Below are 7727 nucleotides of genomic sequence, written 5' to 3' on the forward strand. Positions count from 1 at the left end.
ATCTTTCCAAGGGTGTATGCCATGTATTTTTGTAATCTCTGTGGTGACTAGCACAAGCATGCAAAGTAGGCTCCGTAATGTTTCTGATTTCAGGGACTTGGTGATTTCTCCAAGTCCTTGTCTGCTGTTATTTTGTTGCAATGTAAACTTGATGCTACAGAGAGATCCATACATATTTTGGAGATATTCAGTAAGGATGTTTTGTAGCTATAGTTGTAATTGATCCATTTCTGCCCTTGTTTGTAATTATGGAGTGCCATAGCATGACTCAATCTTACTCTACTTTTTCTATAAAATATTTCTGGCAGATTCTTAACATGATATGCAATTTTGCCAAGCTTATTGTAGTTGATCCGTACATGCGATGTAATTGTTCTTGCCATGGTTAGCCTCATAAACATGCCTTGCTGTAGGTATGCTTGTTTTGTCATGAATTGCTCTGTAGTGAGTGCATCAAGCTCACAAAGAGGCCTACATATTATTTCTGCCATGCTCTGTTTTCTGCCAAGTCCGAAACCTGATAACGAAACTTGCTATGTTTACATGCTTGCCATCATATCTTCTGATCCTTTTTGGCTTATGGTCAGTAAGGCACTGTTGTCATATGCATTTAGTAGAACACTGCCATGCCTTGTTTTGCTATGTTAAGTTCCTGTAGCATGTTGATTTCGTGCTCTGAACATTGCTACCTGATGCTGTTTTCTGCCATGTCCAGTTTTTCACCAAGTCTGTGATCCTGTTATCTTTTGCACTTTTGCCATGCTTGTTTGAGCTTGATATGTTGTGATCTAGTCATCTCTCAGTGTTCATCTTTTGTCAAGCATCGCCTGTAGATTACCGCCATGTGCTTTGTTGCTATGTTGGAGTGCTGTAGCATTGTTGCTTGTTGCATTTTAAGTGCTATCATGCTGTTAATCGCAGATTCGTGTCATTCTTGTTTTGCTTGCCATTTGCAAACCGTGCATCCGTTTCCGGTGATTTTTATATCGATTTCAACCGAAATCATCTCATCTTTCCAGTGGCATGCTTGGTTTGCCAAGTTACTGCCATGGTCATCATTTTCCTTCCGGAGCACGCATATGCATCGCATATCATATCTTGCATATCATACATGTTTTGCATCATGTTGCTTGTGCATTTCTCGTGGTTGATTGTGGTTCCGTTTTTTTGTATTCTTGTCTTGGGTAGAGCCGGGAGACGAGTTCGTGTATGAGGAACCTGTCGAGTACGCTTACGAGGATCAAGCTTTCGACAACTCTGAGAACCTTGCAGGCAAGATGACCACCCCTCGAAATCACTTCTATCTTTGCTTTGCTAGTTGTTCGCTCTATTGCCATGCTACGCTACCTATCACTTGCCATATCATGTCTCCTATTTTGCCATGTCAGCCTCTAACCATCCTTTCCTAGCAAACCATTGTTTGGCTAAGTTACCGCTTTTGCTCAGCCCCTCTTATAGCGTTGCTAGTTGCAGGTGAAGTTGAAGTTTGTTCCATGTTGGAACATGGATATGTTGGGATATCACAATATCTCTTATTTAATTAATGCATCTATATATTTGGTAAAGGGTGGAAGGCTCGGCCTTATGCCTGGTGTTTTGTTCCCCTCTTGCCGCCCTAGTTACTAATATACCGGGATTATGTTCCTTGAGTTTGCGTTCCGTACGCGGTCGGGTGATTTATGGGACCCCCTTGACAGTTCGCCTTGAATAAAACTCCTCCAGCAAGGCCCAACTTTGGTTTTACCATTTGCCGCCTAAGCCTTTTTTCCCCGGGTTTTCGCGAGCCCGAGGGTCATCTTATTTTAACCCCAGGGCCAGTGTTCCTCTGAGTGCTGGTCCAAACTAGAGCACCGTGCGGGACCGTCCCTTGGCAACTTGGGTTATGTTGGTACCTGTACGCTTCGCTTATCCGGTGTGCCCTGAGAACGTGATATGTGCAGCTCCTATCGGGATTTGTCGGCACATTCGGGCGGCTTTGCTGGTCTTGTTTTACCATTGTCGAAATGTCTTGTAAACCGGGATTCCGAGACTAATCGGGTCTTTCCGGGAGAAGGTTTATCCTTCGTTGACCGTGAGAGCTTATGATGGGCTAAGTTGGGACACCCCTGCAGGGTATTATCTTTCGAAAGCCGTGCCCGCGGTTATGAGGCAGATGGGAATTTGTTAATGTCCGGTTGTAGAGAACTTGTCACTTAACCCAGTTAAAATATATCAACTGCGTGTGTAGCCATGATGGTCTCTTCTCGGCGGAGTCCGGGAAGTGAACACGGTCTGAGTTATGTATGACGTAAGTAGGAGTTCAGGATCACTTCTTGGTCATTGCTAGATGACGACCATTCCGTTGCTTCTCTTCTCGCTCTCTTTTGCGTAAGCTAGCCACCATATATGCTCATTGCCGCTGCAGCTCCACCTCTTTACACCTCCCTTTCCTATAAGCTTAAATAGTCTTGATCTCGCGGGTGTGAGATTGCTGAGTCCTCGTGACTCACAGATTCTACCAAAACAGTTGCAGGTGCCGACGATGCCAGTGCAGATGATGGGGTCGATCTCAAGTGGGAGTTCGACGAGGAACGTGGTCGTTACTATGTGTCTTTTCCTGATGATCAGTAGTGGAGCCCAGTTGGGACGATCGGGGATCTAGCATTTGGGGTTGTCTTATTTTCATTTGGATCTTGACCGTAGCCGGTCTATATGTTTGTATTTTGGATGATGTATGAATTACATTTATGTATTGTGTGAAGTGGCGATTGTAAGCCAACTCTTTATCCCATTCTTGTTCATTACATGGGATTGTGTGAAGATGACCCTTCTTGCGACAAAACCACTATGCGGTTATGCCTCTAAGTCGTGCCTCGACACGTGGGAGATATAGCCGCATCGTGGGCGTTACAAAACCCCACCTCCCCGTAGTCTAAGTTTGACGGACGAAGCAACCATCATTTCACTCTTCACTGAATCCCCTTCTCCCTCACCGTCTTCAAGAAAGCCAACACTCGCATCTGCTATTGTTCTTCTCTCCCAACGAAGGGAAGGTAAGCGGATCCGTGATGTTGGTATATTTTCTTTTAGGAAAAAAAGAACTTCTGCAAAGCAGTAACCGATCCTCACTCTCTTTTTTGTTTCATTGTCATTGCGATTGCGTTTTCCTTTTAGTTGTCTCCTAGTATTCGTCAGTTTCATGATGGACCAAGGAGAACCAGGCAAAGATCTGCCGACGTTGGAGCAGACGCGGGAGGCTGATGCCCACGACACAAAGAGCTCCAAGAAGATGGAGGCAGCCACCGAGCCGACCCCAGATACGCTCACGGCCACTACTGAGATGGTCAACTCCCCGTTTGAGGCTACAGCCCCTGTGACCCTGCACGAGCAGTTTTCCCCTTCGCGGATGTGTCCCCCCCCCGCTGAGCTGCCTAAGGTGATTTTCTTCTTTGCCGATATCGATTGTGGTTTTTCATCTAAGTATGTGGTCATAAATAATGCAAAATTTTATTAGCTTCGATGCCATGCTACCTTCCCTGTCATGCATACTTTTGACTCTACATAGTGGTTTAAATAACTTGTGTTTCTTATATTGGAAAGTAATTCAGAATTTGTTTTTGTTTCAATTAGATCCCTGATGCAGGCAAGGATTGTGTGGTTGTACATGTCACTCGCTATGAGGCGGATGACCTGAATATACGCACTGGGAAAACAAAGTTCTTAGGCTGTTGGATCCTGGAAGCCATTTGCACTTATACCAAAGTTGAGATGTATTGCAGCCTCACTATTGTCAGGCGTGTTGTCCAGGGTGTACTGAAGCACAAGAAGTTCAAAGCTACTCCTTCGTTTGTGAGGCATACTGTTCTTGTCAAGCTTACACAGGAAGATGACGTGGCATGCCTCCACAAACAAGGTTATCTTCAGGAAGGTTCACAAGATTGAGCTACTACCGGATGTCCTCGATGATGTTCATGGCAAGGTCCGTCTTGTGTCCATCCCAAATTAGATCGAGGCATGAAATAGTTGCCCGAGCTAGTGTTTAGAAGTAGTTTGGATTGTGTCTAAATATCCGAACCTTGCCTATTATCGAGCCCTCTAGGGCTAGTACTCTGTTTGAATCCGTCTATGGGAACTACTGCTACTTTTGTGTGCCCGTGAATCATGTGAGAACCATCCTAATTGTTGCCAAAACAGATGCGTCCTCACAAGTTTTTTCATGTAATATGGGATGGTAAGACATAAGTTGTCACGGTTTATCATACGAGCAGTGTGTGTTTGATGAAATAGAGTACTTGTTCGACAACTGTGCGTCGACATATACATAGGGTACGTAAGGCTGGTTAAGTACTTGTAAACATTGTTGGTGCTACCCCACTTGTAAGCAGTTGTGCAAAACACGGCACATTGGCTCAGCTCGCTTCAACACTAGAAAAGTCGGCTATCGACCAACTAACAATCAATAATCTGCTCTCTGACATATAAGCAACTACGTATCTTGTTAGAGTGGTTCATGTAGTTAACTGAGGCCACAATGTAAATTTCAAAAGTTCACACGCTAGTCCAGCGTTCATGTGGAACATTCACATTAAACTCGGCTTCATAAAATACTTGAAAAGCACAAGTTAAGTAATTTTATCCATCTCAATGTTTCATACAACATAACAAACATTTACTAGTTTCTACTCTTATAAAAAACATAGTTGGCGATGATGGTGTGCCTGCCATCCTGCAATATAAGCCGTCTGATTTATATGTGATGGATAGGAAGGAAACTATGGCAATTTTGCAAAATGGTACCCACACCCCTCTCCACATTTGCAAATAAGGCCTTCCCTCGTTCATCCTTTTCTCTCACAAGATAAACTACTCATACAAATGCATCTTGATGTTCCGTGCAACGCACGGGCTTCTTGCTAGTTCACAGCAAAAGACAAAGTTGTGAGAAGGTTTACAAATCAGGAAAAATCAAGCAAGGCTTCTCTGACCAAAGGGCCTCCCTAGGCAGGCTTTAATTTCCTGGAGTTCACTCTGGTTTTTCTTGTTGCCACCATCCAGGGTTAGGTTCTCTCATTCCCAAAGGAAATATGCCCTAGAGGCAATAATAAAGTTGTTATTTTATATTTCCTTATTCATGATAAAGATTTATGATTCATGCTAGAATTGTATTGATCGGAAACTTAAAACATGTGTGAATACATAAACAAATATCGTGTCCCTAGTAAGCCTCTACTAGACTAGCTGGTTGATCAGAGATGGTTAAGGTTTCCTAACCATGGACATGTGTTGTCATTTGATAACGGGATCACATCATTAGGAGAATGATGTGATGGACAAGACCCACCCGTTAGCTTAGCATAATGATCGTTCAGTTTTATTGCTATTGCTTTCTTCATGTTAAATACATATTCCTTCGACTATGAGATTATGCAACTCCCAAATCCCGGAGGAATGCCTTGTGTGCTATCAAACGTCACAACGTAACTGGGTGATCATAAAGATGCTCTACAGGTATCTCCGAAGGTGTTTGTTGAGTTGGCATAGGTCGAGATTAGGATTTGTCACTTCGAGTATCGGAGAGGTATCTCTGGGCCCTCTCGGTAATACTCATCATAAGCTTGCAAGAAAATGACTAAGGAGTTAGTTACGAGATGATGTATTACGGAACAAGTAAAGAGACTTGCCGGTAACGATATTGAAGTCGGTATGAAGATACCGACGATCGAATCTCGGGCAAGTAACATAAGATGGACAAAGGGATTACATATGTTTTCATTACGGTTCGACCGATAAAGATCTTCGTAGAATATGTAGGAGCCAATATGAGCATCCAGGTTCCGCTATTGGTTATTTACCAGAGAAGTGTCTCAGTTATGTCTACATAGTTCTTGAACCCGCAGGGTCCGCACGCTTAACGTTCGATGACGATATAGTATTATATGAGTTATGTGATTTGGTGACCGAATGTTGTTTGGAGTCCCGGATGAGATCATGGACATGACGAGGGGTCTCGAAATGGTCGAGAGGTAAAGATCTATCTATCTATTATATATACTAGCAAAAGAGCCCGTGCATTGCAACGGGAGAAAAAAACACAACACACATTCTTAACTGAACAACCATCACTCAAGACCACAATAGGTCAATCTCCTTTATTTTAGCGATGCATCATATTTGTATTGCCGCTTATCCTTCTTCTCACCCTCGCCGGCGGTGGCCTTAGTGTTCACACAAACCAAAACGTGTTAGAATGTGATTAATCCTAAGACATCTCTCTCTCCCTCTCTCCTCCCTCTCCCTCTCTCTCGCTTTCTCTCACACTCGCGATGAGAAATCTGTTGTTTTCCCCTGCGACGTATTCAGAGGTATGCATGTGTAGTTCTCGATGTTTTCTTTTCCCTATATGATTATAGTGGGTGTTTATTTGCAATCCGGATCGCCGCCTGTATGAAAAAAAATGGATCGTGTGCTATAGTTATAAGTTTGCTTCCAAAACAATATTTAAAAAATATTTAACAGGTAAAATTAACATCATATACAGATTTCACACATTTTTTAATCAAATTTCATATATAACATATTAAAATCGGAGTTACGGTTTAAAAGATACGTATAATGTAGAAAACCATTTGTTTGAATTAAATATCTTCCAAAATAATATTTATAAATACTTAACAGGTTAAAATAATCTTATATCCATATTTTACATATTTTTCTAATCAAATTTCATATATAACATGTTTAAATCGGAGTTACGGTTTAAAAGATATGGATGGTTTAAAAAAGCATTTGTTTGACTTAAATATGATCCGCGGATGGAATACCTAAAATGTCAGTTTATTTTTTGAAAAACTGTAAAATAACGGTTCGGCGTGACTTAAATCTGGACTGCGGGTTGATTTCATAAAAATGCAGGGGCTTTTTTGCAAATTGGTGCGACGGAGGGGCAGGGACCCTACGTGCTTTATTATTAGGTAGAGATGTTAGAGAAGTCAAACAGGCCATCACGTTCATCCACATAGATTAAATTATCTTGACCATCAATTATATATATTAACGGTTAAGATTTAATACATGTAGCGTTATATACAAATATAGGTGCGTCCAAACAGTTTGGCATGACACGTACAAATAATTCAGCACATCTTTCGTGCAAGTCATATGTTTTTCTATTATAAAAATCTCTCCTAGACAATTGAAAGTGTACGTTCGCTGGGATCGTAATTAAAGCAACGCTGCCATCTGCCATAAAAAAGCACGACTCCTAAACAGCTAGAAAAAGGCACTGCCAACTATAGAGTCCGAGCGCCACTCCAAAAAAACAAAAGTCCGATCAGAAATTCCGTCCAAGTCATATGTTTTTTCTACTAAAATACTCTATCCTAGAGAATTACTCCCTCCGTTCCATAATATAGGACATTTTTAACAATAGTGTAGTGTCAAAAACGTTTTATATTATGAGCCGGAGGGAGTAGAAGTGAAAGTGTGCAGGATGTGAAAAAAAAGTGAACGTGTGTTGGGGATTGTAAAGCAAGGCCGCCCGCTCGTGTAAAAACAGCATGGCTACCCAACAGCTAAAATAGTCACGGCTTTCAACTATAACAAGTCAAAGTGCACCGGAGAAAAAACAAGAGTCAAATATTCTCCTTTTTTTTCTTTCCTTTTTTCTGATTTTGAGGGGAAAAGCATCAGATCACAATTCTCCATTTAGTGACATCATTTATGATCTCAGCCAAAAAAAAATTAGGATA

Source organism: Aegilops tauschii, chromosome 4 (genome assembly GCF_002575655.3).
Source record: "Aegilops tauschii subsp. strangulata cultivar AL8/78 chromosome 4, Aet v6.0, whole genome shotgun sequence".
NCBI lineage: Eukaryota > Viridiplantae > Streptophyta > Magnoliopsida > Poales > Poaceae > Aegilops > Aegilops tauschii.